The 22786-nt window shown below is 40.2% G+C and overlaps 1 long non-coding RNA gene across 2 annotated transcripts in view; it reads right to left on the reverse strand.

Annotated features, from left to right (window-relative positions):
* Nucleotides 1–7300: 7300 nt before the first annotated feature.
* Nucleotides 7301–22786, reverse strand: part of LOC140686877 (uncharacterized) — a 36491-nt gene continuing 21005 nt past the window's right edge. The window contains exons 3-4 of one of the 2 annotated variants that reach the window (XR_012060856.1): nt 14311–14485; nt 7301–7424 (exon numbers count right to left, since the gene is read on the reverse strand). This is a non-coding gene — a long non-coding RNA (uncharacterized lncRNA). Of the gene's footprint in view, nt 7425–14234; nt 14486–22786 lie in introns of those variants that run through there. The other variant, XR_012060855.1, reaches the window with a different exon arrangement.

The following is a 22786-nucleotide window of genomic DNA, read 5'->3' on the forward strand; positions in this document are numbered from 1 at the left end:
GGAATATATGGTAAAATACGGTGGAATGACTGCTCTTATTTTAGGTTCTACAAACTCTTAAATGGATGGATTTCTATCTCCATTATACAAGCACTGCTGGGAAACCTTTAAAGCCAAGTGAGGATCAAACGAGTGAGTACTTATTAATACTATTACCATGCTTCTACTGAATTAACACTTCAGCAACAGTATAATGGCCACGCTTCTTAACAACTGCTTCTGTAAGAGCTCTTGTATGTCACAAATAATAATTATAAAAAATATTAAAATAATAACAATTACAGTTTCAACAAATATGTTGTATATAGCGATGATAGTGTTAGCATCTCCCTCTCATATTAAACAATACTCAACACTTGATTCCTTAGGAAGCAATGTCAATGCATGTTTGGACTTTTCAAAGTCTTCAGCCCATGAAGCCTTTTTACTCACATTGGTCCACCACAACCAGAATTGCTGTTCCTTGCATGGTGGGCTGCCACGCTGCAATGTCCTGGGCTTTTTTTGGCACCATGCGTCTATACTGGGTAGTCAAGTTTCCACATACCCACTCTGATTTGCAATATATTGTTCTCAAGAGCCAACAGAGGGGCCACTGGAAAGAGGCCACAGATAAGGTGGTGAACCCAAACTGAATACCTGTTGAAGGAATGGACACACAACATGGAGTGGTGGATGGATGGAAGGACAACAACAATTCCTCTACTCCTGTAAAGAGAGAGGGGCAAATGGTGAACTAAATCCCAAAGAGAAAAGACATTCATGGTAATAATATTGTTCAACAGTGAAAGAATCCAAACAAAAGGCAAATATAAAATCTCTGGGAAGAAGACTCATTACAACCTGTTTCTTTCATGTATATAACCTTAGTAGGAATAACATACTTAAAAATCTTCAACCAACCATAGTTATTTGCTGGTAATAAACTTGGGAATCTTGAAGCATATTATTCACTCTCAGTGTTGAAATAATACAATCTTGGAAGATGATTTGTCATTGAGGATTAAGAAAAAGAATACTGTGGTTGTATATAAGAATTTAAATCGGAATAAGGAATGTACTTTTGGGAAAGTTCTGCATAGAGAATGTTGGAGGAAATGCACTGAAAACAGGCAAGTGAGCAAGCTCCCTTGAGTCTGGGAAGGTGAATGCGGCACATTCTTTGAAGTTATTACAAGTCACAGAAAGGTATGCAATTAAAGTGTCTTCCTTAGCAAAATATCCTTCTTCAGGAATTTTTATCTTGATATTTCTATGGTCTGTGTGGTCACAAGAAGTCAAAGTTATGGTGGTGGCTTAGAAGTTCTTTTCTCTCTGTCTGTAGTTTACAGGGCATTGCTACAGATGGGGCAGCAGAGATCTGCATTAAGCTGTTCCATGGGGTGGGGGAGCAGTTAGAAATGATAAGGCCAGAGATCTAAAAGACTTTTAGACCCTAACTGGCAGACATTTAAGTAAACTAGCACAGGTATGTAATTAAGACTGTGGATGAGAGGCAAGTTTGTAGTCCCTTTAGTGTTACTGCTCAGTCAAGGGATAGGGACCACTCTGGCCAGGAACGGCAAGACCGTGGATGGGGTGGATGGGTAGGAGGAGCTGACATTTGCTTCTGACCTGAGAGGCAGGGGTGTGTTGCAGAAAAACCGACAGTGCTGTAAAGATGCCTCATGTCCACAGCCCAAAAGGAGCTGTCATATTCAGGGAGGTCACAGAGAAAGAACCAGAGTTAGTGATGCCACAGGGTCAGCAATGTGGCAGCAGTGATGTCAGTATCTGTTTCCATAACCCACCTAACCCTACATGAACACATCTGCCTACAGGGGGCAGGTAAGTAGCAGAAATATGTGGAGTGGGTGCAGCCACTGGCAAATTGGCAAGTGGACATCCTAAGGTAACACACTGCTCACAGTCACCATATTGGAAAGAGGGCCCCACACTGTCTGATCCCCTTCTTATTCAAGAGAAACTAGAAATTAAGACTTCATTAGCAATCATCCCTGTTCAAACTCAGAAAAGTTACCATTTATAATGACAACAAAGGCACAGACTCTTCAGAAATAAATTAATGAAAAATGTTAAAATGATTCTGATAAATGACTTAAAAAAAGAGAAAAAAATGATTATTGAATGAACAGTAGAATGCACCATCCTCTTCAGTTGGCAGACTCAATTTTGGGGGACATAGAACATTTTTTCTCCAAAATAAATTTAGTATCTGAATGCAAATTTACTTAATAAACCTGAATGGATTTAAGAAAAAATTCTGAAAGGTGATCCTAAATTTCTTCCAGAAATATACACAAATATACAAATAAAATAATGAGGAGGGATGTTTGAATTTGTAATATTAGGGACATTCTGGAAAAGGATAAAATAGGATCAATTTTAGGAGGTATTAATCTATTGTCGTGGAAACAGTATAGTAATAGTGCGCTGAGAGTATGAATGAAATAGAATACATTTCAAGAATAGGCATGGATATTTAAGAGATTTTAGTAATATTATAAAACTGACACTTAAAATCAGTGGATTCAGGTACTGGTGTAATTAGCTAAACCACTAGAAGGCCTGGTACATTGTCCTCACTTTTGACATTAAAATAAATTCCAGATTTTTTTTTAATTAAAAAATAAAACACTAGAAATAACCCAACATGATTTAATCTGTTCAGATATTCAAGCGAGAAGAACTTTCTAAAAAGCTTTTGGAACAAAGACCAAGAAGAACAAAGGCCTAGCAACTCAGCAAGGCCAGAAACGCCCCCTGTAAAACAAAACTGACCCTCGCCCAATCCTCCCTCACGGCCCTGTATTGCTCTCTGTTACTTTCTATACTTTCTTCTTCCCTTTAAAGTTTAGTTTCTTGGAGAAGTGCCTGCGCTGATGACTCCTCCAGGGCTCAGAGCACTGCATCCCCCACGGCCCTCACTGTGGCAATGAGACAGGAGCTGCACTGCCAGTGGCTGAGTGTTTCAAACCAGTGGGCATTTTCAGCTCCTCTTTATTTGATTACCAGGTAGCTTTTGCCGTGGACAAATATTTTCCTCTCAGGGGAATATTTTCCCCCCTTAATTTTTGTTTTACTTAAATAAATTTTAAAAGCCCAGGCAGAAAGGTGTGTGTGCACATATGCACACACACAGATACACACAGATCTGTTTTTTAAAGACTACCTAAGTGTAGTCCTCCTCCACCTTTTCCTCAGTTTAAACAATTAAAAGTGGGATTTAGCCCTTGCTTTTTTGCCCCACACACCCCCCTTTCTCACTATGCTCCTTTTAGTCATTGTTCAAATCCCTCTTAAGCCAGGTTACAGCCTTTTCTGTGTTGCCTCAACTAGTTTTCTCTCAACTGCTCTGCTATTCTTTCCCTTGGTGGATTTCTCTTCTCCCTTTTGCCATGTACATGGCCCTTTTCCCCAGGGCCTCGTCTTCAATCCTCCGCCTGGCAGGACTGAATTGCCCCCACGGCCTCAACCACAGCTCCTTTGAGCTCCTGACTGGTGAATCCAGCTTAACAATGGACATCACCCCTTAGATATCCCATAGACACTTCGCACTGAAAATGCCACACACAGAAATATCTCCTCGAAACCAGCTCCTCCCCTTACACTCCCCCTGCAGATCCGCTCTCCAGATGGGTCACTGGAAAGTCACCTGAGCAGCTCTGCGGCCGGCCACCCTGGCCCTGCTGTCCCCACTGCAGCAGTCACCACTTCTGCCGCCCATGTCTCTCTCCTTCTGCCCAGGGCCTCACTGAAGGCGTGTGCCACTTGTTGTCTGGGTTACCTGGGTTGGTCCCCGAAATATCCTTTCCCCCCAAAATATGGGCCTCCCCCCAAAAATAGTATCTTCCTTTCTGCTGCCAGAATAACCAGATATTCTGCAACATAAACATTATGCAATTCTCTTACTTACAAATATTCCAATATATCCCTGCTTCCTTAAGGATATATTGAAGTCTAAGCACACAAGGCCCATCGTGACAGAGGCCTTGTTCACTTGATATTCCCACCTATGTATCCTTTGTTCTAGGCCTACTTGTTGTTCTTCAGTCTGGCCAAGCCGCTTCATGCCATGTACTCTTATATGTCTCTACCTCTCTGCATGTAGTGTCCACTCCCTCTACCACAAAATAGAGAGCTAACTTCCTTTCACCTTTCAAGATTCAGTTCAAATATTTCCAGCTCTAAGAAGTCCAATTTGTTTTCCCCTGCTTAGCAATCCATCAACTACTCGCCATGCCTTGCCTGGCCTGGGGAGTGCAGACACCAAGGCTTACCTGTCTTGGTCCCCCAGCAGCTGATACAGTGTTTGGCATAGCAGTGCTCAATGTTTGTTGGTTGGATAAATGAATGAATCAGTAAAGGGATGAGAGGTCTACAATCCCCCCCAGTTACTCAGCTGCCATTTTGGAAAGTTCATTCTGCAGAGTTAAGGAAATGTCAATGCAGGTGTTGGGCAGACAGAACAGAGGTGAGGGTGTGGGGGAGACAGGCCTGGTCCTGGAGAGCGCAGGAGAGGCGTGGGTGGGAGAGCACTGGAGAGAGAGGGAATGGAGGGGGCAGGTGCAAGGAGATGTTGAAGTACAACTGATATTAAATGCAGTAAATTAAATGGAGAACATAATATATGAAGGGAAGATCAAGTTAAGACATCAAGGGTTGAAAAGGCAGTACCAGAGATGAAGAGCTCTCACTTCATCCCTCACAGCATTTCACTTATGGCACCTGCCCTCTGGGAAGTCAGTGTCAAATTCTTGAGAGACTGGTGTTTGTGCTGTGGGTGCTCTAAGTACAAAACGGTATCTTATGGCTTCCAGATTTTAAGACTGATAGATTATTTCTCTTATGTCCCATGTCTGAGTTCTCAGGCAGCAGGATCATTGGCTGGTGGGGGGAGAGATATTGTGGTTAACAACTCAGGGTTACTCTAATAATCTCAAAGGACAGTGGGGAATTCATGAAAACAAAAAAAAGAGAAATTTCTCCCAGAAAAAAGTATATGCCATATAGAACCTTGTGGGGGCCTTGGGGACAATTTTACCGCCACCTCATCTAACAGTTGTATGTGAGTGTGTTGAAACTCCAAGCTCAAGTCACTTAAACATGTATGAGAACCTGGGTCCAGGCTGTGGTGCACCAGACATGGACGGGAATATGAAAAGCCTGACTACTGCCTCCGACAGGATCAGTCCATCCGGGGAGCACAATGGACACGGACACGATCACGCACCATCAAGACAGGAATCAAGTGCAATTCATGCCTAGAAAGGAGAGAAGAAAATCTCTAAAAAGTGGAGGGGTTCCTGCCAAGGCTTGGCAAGAGTCCTTCCAGGCAGAAAAGCAGAGAAAGTTACTTCAGGCGAAGGAGACTAGTGTTGGTGGCTGGTTTAGAGGCCAAACGAGGCACGGGTGGAGGGCTCCAGGGTCATCTGTCAGTAGCTGTTCCCCTTCAGCAGCTAAGAGGCATAACTAAAAAGGCAGGTGGGGTGTCATTAATGATCATGGGAAAAACTGGGAGGAGGAAACTGAGGTCAGGGGATCACCACCAAAGGCACTTTATTTTAGAGGAACAAAAAGAATTCAAAAAACACTTGGAAATTCTATCTCCCGTGAATGAAAAGAACACAAAAATAAGTTTCACTCCAGCGTTGAATACAGAATAACAGGCTGCCTACTCTCAGAAATGGATTGAATTTTCTAATTCATCAGGGATTATTTAGATAATAGGAAAATGAATAAATCTGAACAATCTCTCTAGAATAGCTGTTATGCCATCCTGTTATGTAGGGTAGAGTTAGGCTGAATTATTTAATTGGTATTTTAATGAGACTATAAAGTTCTAAAAGTCCTATCAATTTCTCCCAAAAGCGTACAGTTTTTCCTTTCATGACCTTTATTTGACTTAATTAGAACAATAACTTTTTTCCAAGGCTTTTTTTTGTGTGTATTAAAATACCAAATGATATGCTGCCCCCAGAATGTTGTTGTTATTATTAATGCTGGTAATAGCCCCAATAACACATATTTACAATTATGACTCATTTTGGAATAACAGGTCATTGGCTTAAAGTCCTTTTGAAAATAAGAAGAATAAATGAACATAATTTCTACACCAGGGACAGCAGCTGCACCCTTAATGGAACCTGGTCACTAAACACAACAAAAGCAAAGATGAAACTCAAATCAGACACCAGGCCACAAAGCATAGCTGACTGAAGATGCCACAAGATGACCTTTCATTCACCGAGGGAACCAGATGCGTTTCTATGTATAATGTATATTTTTAAAAGCAGTTATTTTATATATAGAATATAAATTAGGAAAAAGAAAACTCCCTCTATCTGTAGACTTATAAACAGGAAGCACAAAGGGGTGACTTTGCAGACATGAACCTGCATGCTTAAATGCAAAGCCTATTGACAAAAATCCTTTCCTGTCTCCTAAGCTAAAAAAAAAAAAAAAAACTACTTCAAGGCAATGGTGAGCTGAAAGGGCTCAGATACAAAACGTGCACATCATCAGCCTTCTAGTAGATAAAAGTGCGCCATGCATAATAGTAAAGATAAAGTTTCCTATGGAAATCTATTTTGAGATGCAACAATTTAAAGGCAACTGAGAGCTCAAAACCAAGTTCAACCAAAGAGAAACAGAGCCCAAGCAAATGTACAGAAATGGACAAAGACATTGGAGAAGGAGGGGTCTGTGTTCTACCGATACTCCAGATCAGCAAATTCATCCTGAAATCAAGCCAGTGATGTGCCATGAGGTCACTCAAGGAATCAGGCAGAAAACATCGGCCAGAATAGGAACAATATCAAAGGCAGGTGTGAGATGTGGAAGGGGTGACCCTGTGAACCTTGCTGCAATGAGGCAGGATGCTTTTGCGGGCTTTCTGCACAGGCTGGCTGGCTCACATGACTCTGTTTAGAAGGATATCAGCCAACAGCTGTGCCACACGGGCTACATCCTGAGCTGAGTCACATCTAGTAATGGTTCTGAGTTCATCCTTAGACGACATGACCAGAAGGATCTGAGAATCAATGGTGGAGATGTACCTGAATGAGTATCCCATTTCATTCTTTGGCAGTCAATCTTCAGCTTTGTACAACATAAATATTGACAAAGATACACACAGGCACCCTATTTGAAAGCCCGACTGCATAACTGCATCTAATGGAGAAAAGTGGGTTCCGTTTCGGTATGCTAGGACATTGTTTGGCTCGGTAACTGATGCTTCTGAGACCCAAAGCATATTCTAGTATAACCGACAGCACAGAAATCTCCACTGATGACTTACTCATTTCAGGGTATTCATAAAATAACCCCTGTTTGTCCATGGGATACAGATGGTTGTCCAGTTCCCATCGTGGAGTGGTCTGTTCTGCTCCCGAAACTGTGGCACCATTAGATTCATGACCCAGCTGTCAAACAGATCAAATTATAAGGCAGGATATTATCAGACCAAGGTCATAAAAGTATTACTGACATCTCAAGCTGAACACATCATCTTCCCAAGAATTTAATTTCTTGTTTTCAGGATAAATTTCTTTTCATTGCTGCCTCCCTACCCTCAAATATTGTGAAAACTAGTCCTGACTACGCACCTTGGGTTTACCAAAATTGTAACGACTACTACTACTTTATCTCCTACCTCCTTTTCAGGTGAGCATTTTAGATTTTAGAAGATGCCTTCCCTCATTTGACATTTTTACCCCCATTTCTCTGCTATTATCCACCATGGCCTTTCCAGTCTGAAAATCGTCAGAGAAAATAAGTAAAATAAAGTAATACAGGGACTTTGAGCTGGTGATAAGTGCTGTGGAGGAAAATAAAGGAGGGTGAGGAATGTGTGCTAGGGAGGAGTGGGGATGGGGCAGTGACCTTTGAATAAGGCAAAGACAGAAGCAAAGGGGTGGGCAGCGGAGGGGCAGAGGGAACAGTGATCACAGGCCTGGAGGACACTCACGCAGGACAGACATCATGGAGACTGGTGTGGGCCACAGTGAATAGGAAATAAGTGGTGGTTTTGGGGGTGGAGCCTTAGAGGCTGCCGTGAGGATGTGGGCATCTTTCCCTTTGAAGGAATTGCGGAGCCATGGAGGGTCACCGAGCAAAAAAGTGATACTCTAACGTTGGATAGAACAGGTCCAAAACCCTAATTTAAGCTGAACAAATCAAGGGCCAAAGAAGTGACATGCCACCTCAAATTCAGTGCAGAGCTTGAAAGAAACACAGCCTCGACTCGCAGCCCAGTGCTCTGCCCCCTTCTGGATGCTGTCCCATAGAGCTATCTCTAAGGATATTTTTTTCCTCACTTAGAGGCTTGTGGGTCAACTGAATGCTTCCCCCTTTTTCAAATGGTAATTTGTCCTGAAAGGAAATCAGATTTGGCAGTGAAACAAGGCATGGACCTGTGACCTACAGAGCTCTTGTCCCTGAAAGCAACAGCTGGCACGTGGTTTACTCGTGGAGTTCAGCAGAAGAGACAGAGCAACAACAGACAACATAGCGTCTGGCTGAGCTTCGACTGACTGGACTGCACGTTTGGATGGATTTCAAATTTGGACAGTGAGGTGGCTTCACATGAAAGGCAGGTGTATACATCATACATGCCCACACGTCTGTATGCATACACACGTAGACACACACAGAGCATTTGATGTGACTTGTAAAGAGCTGCCTCTGCTTGGTTTCCCACGGCCTCTAATCTCAGCATTAACCTTTCACTGGCCATGCTCCCAGGTTTGCTACGAGATTTCTTTGCAATGGAACATGCCCTTCGCTTCACAAACTTTCCCCACTTCTTTCAATGACATTAGGGGAAGAGCAGGGAGCTCTGGGAAGTGCTGGGGATATGGACTCGAGATACCCCTGAATCTGAATCCGCACTTCATGGCTTATTTGTTATTTAAATTTATTTACATTCAAAATGCAATTGTTGCAGATCTCAGAAGATGATTTACACTCACTGCTATGGCAGAATGTTGCGGTTAGTAGACCCACCACTAGATCCTCTTATTCAACACGTTCTTCCAATATTTCAGATATTACTGTATCACAAATGCCCATTTCTATATTTTGATAACTGCTTTTCAGTATAATTATCTTCCTTCTTTATTCTCTAAATCTTATGATTTTAAAACATTTTTCTGAGAAGTGTTTCACAGGCACTTTACATATGATAATTTGATAAAGCGATCCTGGAGATCAAAACCACATTTAAAATCCTGAGATAAACTCAACTGTGTCATATATATGGCTAGGTTTAGTCTGCTTAATTTGTTACTTTGTTTAGTAATTTTTGTTTCAAACAACAAGATCCTACTGTATAGCACAGGGAACTACACTCAATAACTTTTAATAGCCTATAGTGGAAAAGTATATAACAAGGAATATATATATATATATGAGTCACTATGCTGTACACCAAGAATTAACAGTATTGTAATCTAATTATACTTTCAACAAAAAAAGTTGAAATAAAATTGAGAGATGAAACTTCCACCGTCCAGGATGCTATCATGATGAAACGATTCAAAGCAGGCCAGGTATTAGCAACCCCCTGACACAGCAAAACCCCATGTGGGGTCTTCCTTTTGAGCAGCACAGGCTAACCGGCTGTGGTCACCTGTAAATAAGGTTGAAGTCACTTAGACCCTTGGCTTGGGATCACCGTGGCCACAGGGGTGGGGGTCACTGTAGCACCTACGAAAATGACGGGGCCAGCCTGCTGCTGAAGCCACTCCCCAGGCTGCAGCCCAGAGCGCTGCAGGCAGGTCTGAGGTCCGGCCGGGGGCGCGCAGCTCCACAGCCCCTCGGAGCCCTGCGGTGCGGGTGGTGCTGGGACCGCGCTCATCCATCACCCTCCCTGGTAAGCAAACTCGGGATTCTCCTGGGGGAATTTTTCTCTGCCTCATACTTCCTGTCTCAGCCACTTGTGGAATCCGGTCCATGCCCCAGGGAAGAAGGGCTTTTACCCTCCGGGACCCAAATCCATCACGGTTTGGATCCAGAATGAAACTTCCATGTTTACTCATCTGGCGCTCCCTTCTTGTGCTGAACTGCCCTCCCACGTCGGTGGCATTAGGTCATATTAGAAGTCCCGACTTGCTTTTCCTTAGCTAAGACTCTGAGCCTCTTGCTCAGTCTTCCTGAGTGGAACCACTCATCAGTGGCAGAAAAGCTTGGGCTGTCGTCCACCCATCATTGTCCTCCGTCTTTTGGGTTTTCTGTTGGGTTATGGTTCTCATGCAGGGATATCAATTTGCACATGAGAAGCACCTGTAGACATTTTAAAAAATACAGACACTGGATACTCCGCCCTCTCCAGCCAAGGCTGGAAGCTTTCTCCCTCTAGCAGGGGTTACACAATCATTTGCTTGGGAATTGACCACACATATTGGCATAATCATAGTAAATTGCCCTTTACTCTGTGCTTGCCACGTGGCATTTTCTACTTCATGTTGTCTTTGTACCTTTATTATCACATTTAATCCCTGAATTATAGATTATCACCACTTCTGTTGAGGACACTCCTACTTGCTAATCTTGAATACAAGTATTTTTGATTCTCTTAATCTATTTCATTCCTGAGTTTCCTGTTCCTGAATTTAAAGAGTGAATTATGGACACATGTAAATAAGATTCTCTTATTATATGTATCTGACTCATCCTCTAACCAAATCATATCTGGAGAAGAGAGATTTTCTCTTTTAATCATTTGATTTTCTTATTATATAGTAGTACATACGCACAGTGGAAAATGTAGAAAACATACAAAGTAAGAAAATTACAGCCATACATTATCTAAACACCAAAGGACAATGCTATGTCATTTTGGGCATTTAACTATTTTTCTTAATATTTTATCATAAAATTTCCCTAGGAAATTTGCTTAACCCTGGAATTGTACTAGCCTTTTGTCCAGTACAGAATAACATTCCCAGAAATGACCCCGACATCAAAATGGTATGTGAGGCTGGGAAGGCCACAGGGCACACAGCTTATCCTCTGAGTCCTACAAAGAATGCTGTTAATTCACTGATGTTACGCATTCGATGCCTGTGAGTCAGTCACTCACTCAGCTGGCTCGGACTGAGACCTACGTTATACCAGGTGCCGATCCAAGTGCTGGGGAGACCCCAGAGGGAGCCTGGATCACGGCATCACTGTCCTTCTTTATTTGCTCCCAGAATCCTACTCAAGAACCCTACATGGTATTGGGGGGATGGAGGCAGGTGAGATACAGTGAAATTCATTTCATTATGTTCCTTTAGACATATTTAAATAGCATGAAAATTGTCGCTAATTTTGATAAGTTTTCTTTTCCCTTCCTATGTATTTTTGAGGATGGGTATAGTTTTGGTGCAGCAACAGTAATTGATAGATCTTTGGTATGTTAGGATTTTATATGAAAAATTAAGAAGGAAACTGCACTTATACAAAGAGAAGAGGCAGTGAGGAAAAAACAAGCCACCCTCGAACTTGGCTACAATTCAGAATTCCTGGTTTTCAAAAAAGGGAAACATAATTCAAAATATATTCTCTAAATATTTTAGCCCCTAGTAGAAATACATGGAGGCAAAGTTCAGCTCACTGGAACCTAGAACAATGTGCTTACTTAAGCGAAGGTATAAACAGACCACAGATACTATAATGCATCCTTTATTTTAAACTAGTTCATGTGAGCAAGTTTCATTTCACATAAACTGCTAAGTAACAGTTTTGGAAATATATCCTTCTTGATTGGTAAAAATAGCTCACGGATTACCAGATTCAACAAAATTTAGTATTAAATAATTTACTTGTTTCCTTCAGGAAATTCTTTTGAGTAATCTGAGTTAAGTGTTTCCTCTATCTGATCTATTACTTTTCACAGAGAAAAGTAGTATTATTTGCACATGACCTACATTTACTCCTCTGGAAATACCTGACTGTGAGCTCAGGTTAAGGGTTGTCTACTGCACAGCAGGGAAAAAAAGATTCATTTCACAGTGAAGATCAGAATCTTTTTTTTGAAGGGCGTGGTGAGCTGGGGGACAAGGGAAATGCCTTTGTTTCGAGACAGACCCCAGGAATCCACACTGAAGCTGAAAGATGTAGCCCATGTGAAGAAACTGGGAAGGACACACTGACACCCAAAGATGTTCACTCGGCAAAAACAGAAGGAAAGAAACAAAGAAAAAATAATTTAACTGCCCTATAAAGAGAATGGACAGAAACTTGGTAATAAGGGAGAGAGAAGGAAGGTTAGGGAAGGGAGGAGAAACAATGAAAAGAAACTTGGTTGTGGTGGGCAGAATACCAGGTTTCTGGAGCCTACAATGAAGGATGATAAGAAAAAAAGTAAAGTTTAAAAAAAGTTACAAAGTTTAAAATAGTTTAAAAATTAGAAAACAAAGTTAAAAAAATAAATTTTTTTATAGTGGCATGGAAGATTTTAAAATGATGGAGCTTTTTATTTCAAAATTCAAGTTGTTTGAGTTTCTCCCCCATGCTACAAACAACAATAAGACCTGCTTGTGTAAGTGGTTTTGGGGGACACCACAGAGAGGGGCGAGCTCTGCAGTTAGGTTGGCCAGGAGCAGAATGCTGGTGTGGAAGGCAAGACAGAAGAGAGATCAACAGTTTCATGAAAACGGAAACTCAAAGCCAGAAATTATCTTAAAAAGGTTAGTGTGGTAGGCAGAAAAATGTTCCCCGCCATTATGTCTATGTCCTTATCCCCAGAACATAGGAAGAGGTCAGATTCCCTGGCAAAGGGGCCTATGGTTGCAGATGTGGTTAAGGTTGCTAACCAGTCAACTCTAAGAGAGACCAGCTGGATTATAGATGTGGGCCCAGTGTAATCACCAGGGTCGTTAAAGGAGGAAGAAGGAGGCAGAAGAGGGGAGAGAGGACAGGAGATCTGACCACAGGATCAGAGTCAGAGGCACACAACCATGCTGACCTTGAGAAAGAGAAAAGAGGTCACAGGCCAAGAGACGCAGGTGGCCTCTGGAAGACAGAAAAGTCAAAGATACAGGTTCCCCTGAGGCCTTCAGAAACAGCCGTGCCAACACTTTGACTTCAGCAGGCTTCTGCATTCAAGAACCCTACAAGGTTAAATTTGTGTTGTTTAGTGGAGACTTTTTCTTTTTTCTTCCTACTACCATGATGTTGGGGGATACTAGTTACAACAGCAACAGAAAGCGAATACAGTAAGCTCCTTGAAATGTTCAGAAATTGCAGATAACACTGGACAGTCCACTTTGATGTGGGATTGTGCTTATGTGAAAATCAAAGGGACAGTGTGACCTTTGCTAACATCTGCTTTTCTCATTTTTAGGAAGAGAACAGTAAGTCAAAACCTCTGTTGTTATTATTTTAGACAAGTGTCTCTTAAAACATTATGTAACCCTGTGCCTTAGGACCCTAAGAGAGTCTCTGTTCTTAGAAGAACCTGGATTCAGAGAGATAGGGTCTTACATCTGAGTCCCACAGTGGTCTCTTATTGGCAATGAGAGCTTGGGCAAATCAGTTACCCTCTTTAAGCCACAGGATCTTCATTTACAAAAGGAAGATAAGAATAAGGATTGTTTGGGTGATTAAATTGTACACACACACACACGCACACATACATATTTGTACAACATTTAATACAGTGACTAGCACATACTAGGCACTCAACAAATTCCTGTTATGGAATTTTAAATGCATATATAAAAGGAGGAGAAATTTGCAGGAAGTTGTAGGAAAACTTAGTTCATGGCCCCAAAAAGGGCCATCTCTCAATGGGCTCTGATCAGTCAGTCCCCAGTGATGTGCTAATAAGCAGAGACTATAGCACTTGAGGATTTATGTTAAACATAAAGAGGAAGGTATTTAAACATAATTATTAAACAGCAGGTACGTTTATACTGTTGGCTGGATCATCTTATCCGGAGAGCTTTAATAAGCAGAGAGTCTCCCCTGTTCTAGTGATGGGCACGCAGGAAAATGACGTGGGTGGGTGGGTCATTCTCACCCCAAGATCACATGACTGAGTACTCATGGAAGTAAGACCCCTTGTATGTTATTCCAGATGGACTGTCCTCCCATGATTATTGTCAGCTGTGTCATCAGTTCAAGGAGACAGACACTTGGGTCACACTGGAATATTAGAAAGAAAATCTCATCTAAATTTTAGATAGCTCTAACATGAAATAAAGTCATTATTTTATGCCTAAAAAAAATCTAAGGAAAAGAGAGTAAAGACACTCCTCATTGGGCAACTAAGAGAAAACCTGAAACAGGTTAGACTGTCAGAACACAAAGCTGTATTCACACCTCTTCATTTCTGTATTGTTACAGGCAATACACCAGATCTCACGGATAAGTCACAAATCTGCCCTTAAAGAATGTGATGTAGAAACACGAGGAGTAGTAGTTGACAAAATGGAACAAGAACACCTTCATGGCTGGGTTGTTCTCATAGTCAGTCTGGTCCTTGGGAGCTCTCCAGCTAGAATAAAGAAAAGGTAAGTCTGTAAAACTGTGAACGGCTTTGAGACCCTAATCAAACCCACGGACACATGAGTTAACACAATAAATATGTATATAAATATATATATATATATATATATATATACACACAATTCACACTGTTTTCATATCAGCTGTTTTGAATTTCTTAACATATCCACTATGTTAAGTCCAACTGTACACATTGTTGCAAGAGTTTCTCCCACTAAGAACGCAATATCCCACAAGGCAAAAAAAAAAAAAAAACACCCGTTCCTTAAAATTTATAAGCACAACAGTATCCAATGGGCAAGAACTGTCCTCTGTCACGTGTTATTTGAAAGAAAGCTACTTCTAAACATCCTGCTAAATAATATTCTCTTGTCTCCCTGAACGGCAGTGAGGTAGGACTATTGAAGAAGACAAACAAAACACGGGGCAACTTGCTAGAAGCATTTGGGGAACATAAAACGGGTCATCCTCTTAGTTCAGAATTTGAATTGGTCTTAGTATTTTCAGAAGATGACCACTGAGCAGACCACTGGGAGAATCACCCAGCCACATGCAATGTGTGGGAAGCACTTAACTTAGGCTGCTAAGCCGCTGGGTGGGATACAAGCCAGAGAGAAGAAACATTTATTATAGAAGCCGCAGCTGATGAGAATGGAGCTACACTAACAGGAAAAGCATGGGGGGAAGACACATAACAGTGTGATTACTTATCCTCTCCGTAACGCACAAGCAAATCTGCCACTGGAGCCACGACCCTCTTCCACTTATTTGCAGTACAGAGACTATTTACTTTCAACAGTAGGGTACATTATCTAATGTAATTGAAATTATTATTAAGCACTGACATATTTACACAGAGCTTGGACATTCTAAAGCTTCCTTTGTCCCTTTTACTAATGCAAAAATGGAGCTAATTCACTTCTCATATAGGCTAGAGAAAATAGGTTTGCACTTGAAGTTAACTAAAGACTATAATGTACTGCAATTGAAGTGCCTAAAAGATAGTCTCTGTTTTGACCTGGTTCTAAAACTGGTGTAGAAATTATCTCAGCTGCTGGAGGAGCTTACCAGAGTCAGTCATCATGATTGCCACTTTCTCATATATGGCGTTCAGGGTCACCATGATGATAAAACTGATGAGGGAAGCAGTGGGGCATGGCCCACCTGCACAGTCAGGTACTTTTGGATTGGGTCTGTTCCATTCAGGTTCTTGGGAAGTTTTGCAGAAAATACAATGAACACTGAAATTCCGTAGACAATTATCCAAATAACAGAAGCAATGGTCAACAGGACCTGACAACCCAAAAACCCAGCAGCATGAGACTCAGAAATGATCGTATTTTTACACAGAAAACTTGCCCCCAACCCAGCTTAAACAGAAAACATGCATGTGTTGTAAACTTCACATAAACGTGAGAAGTGATATAAATCGCACGTAAATGCCATAAGAGACGTGAATATCAGGCATGTTAAATTTTAGTGGAGGAGGAATGGAAGATGTCAAAAAGAATGAGTGCATCCACTAATGTAACACGCTGGCAGCAGGAGCAGCTGTGTGCAGGGCATAGGGAATATATGGGAACTCCACTTTCTGTGAATTTTTCTGTAAACCTAAAACTGCACTAAAGAAGGAAGCCTGTTAAGTATATTTTAATGGGTGAAAATGGGGTAACTGGTGGCATGTTCTTTTGGAGGGACGTCTGTGATAGCAGAACCAATGAAAGTATCCCTTCTACATCTGTAGAATTACTTAGGTTATGAACTAGTTGTAACCCATGAAGGGGATATGCTTCCTTTCAAGGGAGAACCTATCACTGATTCAGGGGTCAGCAGGTGCTAGCTGTCGTCTTCATTCTGAATAGAACCAGTGAAGCTGTGGACATGCCCTGAGGGAAAGAGTGGAAGTGACAGCAGGTCTCTGCTGATGAAAGCTTCACATGCTTTTCATACTCCTTGAGATCTTAAAATGGCAGGTATTCCTACTCCCTGCATTTGCACAAGATTCATGTCCCTGATCCACTGTAGTTCTGACTGTGTGGACCCAAGGGCAGCGGGGGTGTCTGAAGCATAATTTGCACGTGGCTAATAGGGTTTCAGTTCCTCACTAGGCAGGATTTTTTCTGGCCACTGAAAAATGCACATTAAAGATCCCATTTTTAAACAGTTTTCCTTCCATCTACGTTCTTGGTCATAGTCCAGAAGCATGTACTCAGTGTCCCTGGCTGCTCCTGATGGCTGCCCCAGAGAGAAAGCTACAAAGAATGTGAATTTCAGGACTAAGTGAACCACATCATGTTATTTACAGTAACAGCGGGGGGCTGGCTTGCACCTGCAGGGGAGAGCAGAGGGAGTGTTTACAAGCCCCTCCTGGAGCCACACTCCTGCATCTGGATCCCAGCTCCGATGCTAGCTGTCCGGCCTTGTGCAAACTTCTTAACCTCTAGGGGCTTCAATCTCCTCACCCATATAATGGGGGGATAATAATAGCAATTTATAGGACTATTGTGATGAGTCAATTATTTACTAATTGTGAAAACAATTGGAACATTAACCACAGGCATGTGAAAAACTCTACCTAAGTATAAGCTATGAATATGGTGACCAAAGTCTTAAAAAGGTGTTTTTCTTAGTTTTTAAGCCATCAGTTTGTAGAGAAAGCATTTTATTTTCTCCTCTACTCTCTTTCATCATCCTTTTCTTCACAGTTAAGTCTTCATGCTTGTGAAAGGAATAACTCTTTGGTGTGTGTGTGATTAAATGTGAAAATTAGTTAAGGCTGAGAAAAATCTATTATAGAAGGTATATTAAGCCTTCCTCTCTTGTACAGCACATATAGGCCATTTAAATAGTAAGCATTTTTTTAAAGTCTGCATAATAATTTTTTAATTATGTATTAAGTAAACATAATATTTAAGAATGCTTAAATGCTTACTATTGCTTCAGCACACATCTATTTTTAAAAATCCTCACAATCACCCTGTGGGGAAGGTAATATTATATCTCTTTTACAGATGTGGAAATAGAGCCACGTGGAGATGTTGCAATTTGCCCCAAATGAAGCAACTATTAAGTGAAAGTACTGAAATACTCAAACAGCCCAAAGTCACACTAACTGTATATCACTGTCTCCTACATGGTCTGTAAAATCAATTCTAATTCATTTCAGAACTTTTACAAACTTGACACATTTCCATTTTTCTTCCAAGCACTTAATGGGTTCACTATTTCTTAAGAAACAGGAAAGCTTTCCATTCTCCTTCCTCAAGTTTCTTCTTACTTATCATCTTTTCTGATCATAAATTTAACATTTGCTCATTAAAGAAAATTTGAAAGTACTCAGTAGTGGACAGAACTGCTGTCCTGGATCTGTCCCCAATCTTAGAAGAGGACCCAGAACTTGCTTTAGGATAAATAACCTCCCTTTTGTTTTTAGTCCTGTGATTTAACCTCGATTGACTCTTTCTGAAGCACCAGAAGTAGATCTCAGTTGGTTTAAGACAAATAATACCCCTCATTCTATTGGCCTCGCACATGATTGGAGAATTGACAAATAACTCAGGAAGAGCCACTATTATGTGAGGAGATACATGCTGATGCCCATGTGAATCATAAGCTTCCTCTATCAAGAGAGGAAGCTGCCAAAAGAGACCTGTCTTGGTTTGGATGGATGATCTGGGATGCTGCGTGCCTAGAAGCATCATGCTGAGACATCTTTGGACACAGAATGAAGACAGGACAAAAGCAGCCCTTGACATCATCTGGGCTAAGGTATCTCTCCTTGACTGAAGCCAGACCTCAGACCTGAGGTTTTCATTTACAGGAACCAATAAATCCCATGGATCCCCATTTTTTGGTTGTCATTTAAACACATTGGAGATTGATTTTGTCACCTAGAATCAAAAGAATCCAACTCTGAAAATGAATAAAAAATAATATAAGAATAATGCTTTGACCTATAGACATAATTCCTTCAGAACAGTGCATTGTTTGTATATTACAAATCATTTTATATATTAATTTAATTCTCCAATCTATCATAAGCATAACACTTTGACATGTCATAAAATATTTTCATGGACACACTTTTTCATGACTGCATACTATTCTACTTTGTGAAGAGTTGGAAGAATATTTTGGCTGAGATTTTATATATATATATATATATATACACACATATAAAAGTATGTCTGTGACTTTCATCCATACTGACTTTTCCCTGCCATTTTGAAATAATTCCTGATTAAAAGTTTTTCAAAGCTGAATTAGTGGATTAAAACATATGAATATTTTTGACTCGATATCAACTGCCAGACTGCTTTCTAAGAACTCTTGAGGAGTACACCAGAAATTAACACAGCATTGTAAATCAACCATACTTCACAAAAATTATCCAGTAACCTAGGCATGGGATTGGTGATCACTGGCATTTCATCCCCATAAACAGAGCTGTGTCACTTGAGAGGTAGAAAACTATTTCATTTTGATGTGCACTGAGTGAATTACCATTGAAGTGTGCCATCAATTTTTTCTTTTGTGAATGTGTGTTCATCTTCTCTGCCTTCTACGCTTCTGAGATATTTTGATATTACCTTTGAAGTGTTCTGAACTCTCTATGTATTGAAGGAATTAGCCCCTTGTCGGATTTGTAAACAAATAACATTCTCTGGTGTTTTGTTTAAAATTAGGATGCTCTGATGCATGGAAATCTTTGTATACTTTCCTCTGAAACTTACTGTTCATCTAGAGGTTGTATACTCATCCATATTTATTTCTAGTTTTTTTTTCTAATTGTGTTACTTTTTAAATGTTTCTGGAATTTATCACAATATATGGTTCACTGTATGATTTCAATCTTTTCTTTTCCCCCCAAGTAGCTAACAAGTGTTCCATTCACTGAATAACCTTTATTTATCTCCCTGATTTGTAATGCCTTCCATCTCTTATATTAAATTATTATTGATATCAGAGCCCATATCTGGACTTCCTGCCCTATTTTCTAATCTGGCTATTCTTGAACAAGTAAAACTCTCATTATCTTATTAATTATTATATTACTAATATGATTTTATTCACAATAAACCCAAATCAATTTTATAACTTCTGATATTTTGGAGATATGATCTTTTAATCTAGAATCATGTGATTAAAGCACTTTTATATCTTTCAGTAGTTTTTACTTTTATTTTTTGATAGTTCCTACTATCCTTTTGTTAGGCTATTCTTAGACATTTTACCTTGGTTGTTACACTTGGAAAATTTTAGAAATCTTAATGCCTCCATCTGGTCTCTTAATCAGACCCTGGAGAATCCTAAACCACTGATCTGATTTGAACAAATGAGGTGAAAAGAATTGGGGGAAGCACTGTGAGCAGAAGAGACTGTGGAACCTCCAGAGCGGCGCCCTGCATTGGCTCAGATGTTTTCTGGAAAAAGTTTTCTCTATGAGACTACATAGTTCCCAGCTTGACTTTCAGTTTTCTCAGCATTTCACATTAGATTTTAAAAGTCTGTGGCAGGTTCTTACAAAGCAAAAGAGCACTTGCACAAAGGGTTATATGTATACACTTTCCCCAGGTGGTAAATGGAACACGCTCTTCTTCCTAATTAAAAAAAACAAGTTTAGTCAATCAAGGGATTACAACAATGAAATGATATTTCTCCTAACTGGTCACTAAATGCTAAACATAATATAAAAAAATTTTAAGACATAGCCTCCTTGTTTGTAAATGCATGGGTTTTTTCCTGTTTTTTTTTTTCCTTTTCTTTCCTGTTAACGATGTCAAACACACAACAAAATATGTACAGTGTTCGTTTAAATACTATTTTTTGAAAATGCACATGTGAACAGTAAACTGTTTCCCTGCCATGGTCTGAGCACCTGACGAGGCCAAGATTTAAAGCTCTATTCCTTAGCTTGCCTTTGATTTCAGAAGTGAAGCTAGTGACAGCTTAGAGTCTGTGCAGGACAGAAAGTATCACAGGTGTCTGCAGCTAAATGGTCTCCACTGTGTGTTTCTTCGTTGAGCTTTATGTGTTAATTAGCTACAAATATGAAGTTGAAGAGTTTCCATTTTAGAGTTTATATTTAGAATTTTTTAAGAGATGAAATCAGTAAGAATCAAGATTTAACTGGATTATAAAACCAGATATAGTATAATAATAGCTGTAACTAAGTACATGGCCCTTCCTCTGTGCCAGGAAGCTTTCCAAGTAGATTCTATACATTACTTCGACCCGTCCTTACCACTGTCATGAAGAAACAACACTCTTATTCTTATTTTATAGGAAACTATGGCACAGAGAAGTTAAGTTGTCCAAGATCACTCAGGAAGCAAGCTGCTGTGTTCAAATATGAATTTAGGCAACTTCATTCCCAAGATCTCACTACCACAACGCTGGCCTCTCTAAACAATGGAGCATGCTTTCACAAGTAAAGTAAAATACTTCAAATAAGAAACTAAAAAAAAAATAATAAGGCAATTTTTAAATAAGGAAGAACGATAAAGTTAAATGGGTCTTCATCTTCAATTTTTCAACAAGCATGTTCCAATGAAAATTTAAACTTATTAGCTTGCAAATTTAAATTTAAACTTGGCAGTTTAAATGACCAAAAAACTTTTCTTCAGTATTTTTTGTATGCTGCCAATATGATAAGTTTTTGTTTTTCAGGACTCAAAAGCATTATGAACATCTAATTTTGTCTAAGATTCAGCTTTCATCTCTGAATGTACAGTCTTTCACCAACATATGCTTTTACCCCCATCGTCAGTTGTAAACAATGGGAACTATTCATAATGGGGATTATTAGAAGCTTATTACATTGTAAAAGACCAATGTCACTTTCTATTGGTAGCTGAACCTCATTTTTTTCCATTTATAAAAAGAGGAGTTTGACCTGCTCCCTCCATATCTTTTCAGTGCCAACATTCTGTAGATCTGTGATTCAATTTATTAAATCTATATTTGGAGACATTTTCAGATACTCCTAGTAAAAGCATTTTTTCCCCAAGAGTTATTCATGCTCACAACCTACTCTCCTGCTGCTGCTGACTGCAAGCACCATCAGCTCTAAATTATCTCAGCTGATGGAAAGAAGCAATAATACAAATGACTCAAAAATCATCTTTTCATAGCTCTGGAATGTTGATACAAAGATATACAGTTTTATTTTTTTAATTTTGCAGCAGGAGTGGCAGCAATAAATTTACATTTCCAATTATGTAAAATGACTAGGTCAAACACTGCTCAAACACTGATGGCACCTCAACATATGTTTCCCTGCTTCCTCTACCCTTTCTCTGACTTTAGGATGAGAGCCATGCTTCTTTGTGCACATCCCAATAGGAAGGGGGAGCAGTGACCGGGACTTAGTTCAAGACAAAGGGGCACCTAGTCTACGATGAAAAGGAGGCCTCAATAATGAAGGCGCATGTAAAAAAATGGGAGTCAACTATAAAAACCAATTTGTCTTTCCTTCTACATCTATGTCATTGCAGCTAATTTATATTTTGCATTTTTTATTGGTGTTATGAAAGGGTACAAATCAATGCCTCTTTTCATATACAGTTTTACCAGTCTTTTTCTTTTCCCCCTTTTTACAGTTAATATGAAGGAAGGACCTCACTTCTCTTCTGTGTCCACCATTCCAGGCAGTGCTCCTTCAACTTGGCTGCACATTAGAATAACCAGAGGAGCTTTAAAAACTTCCCTATGCCAGAATGCACCGGAGGCCACTAAGTACCATCAGAGTTTGCAGTGATGGAATCCAGGCACCAACATTTTTTAAGGTCCCCTGGTGATTCCAACATGCAGCCAAGGCTGACAAGTCCAGAAGTAAACAGACTCAAGTGCATCTAAACAGCGCCCGCTTTTCCTGGGTAATCTCATCTATATCCACATGGGGACACCGCGCCTCCTATTCTGGCCGGACTTGTTCTTCCTGCTCAACCGTGTCCCATTTTTACTCAAGTTCTGCCTGGCGCCGCTTCCAGAACTCCAAAAGTAAGGTTACTAACAGAGAGACAGAACAGCAGAATGTGGATCTTCAGTGATGACTGATGCTTCAGAAATCTGTACTTAATATTTATTACACTTAACACTTTGGTAAATGGTTAATAAAATCACATTTTATTTATAGGCAATACTAAAGAAAAAAATGAGTTAATACCTTTTTTAAGAAAAAAGAATATGCAGATAATTTATTGAACTTTTGGAAACAGACTAGCTCTCTAGCTCAAGGGAAAGGTATTAACGTGATGGTCAGAGGCAGGTGACTGTGTCTGATGCTAAA

Source organism: Vicugna pacos, chromosome 18, assembly GCF_048564905.1.
Source record: "Vicugna pacos chromosome 18, VicPac4, whole genome shotgun sequence".
In the NCBI taxonomy this organism is placed as follows: domain Eukaryota; kingdom Metazoa; phylum Chordata; class Mammalia; order Artiodactyla; family Camelidae; genus Vicugna; species Vicugna pacos.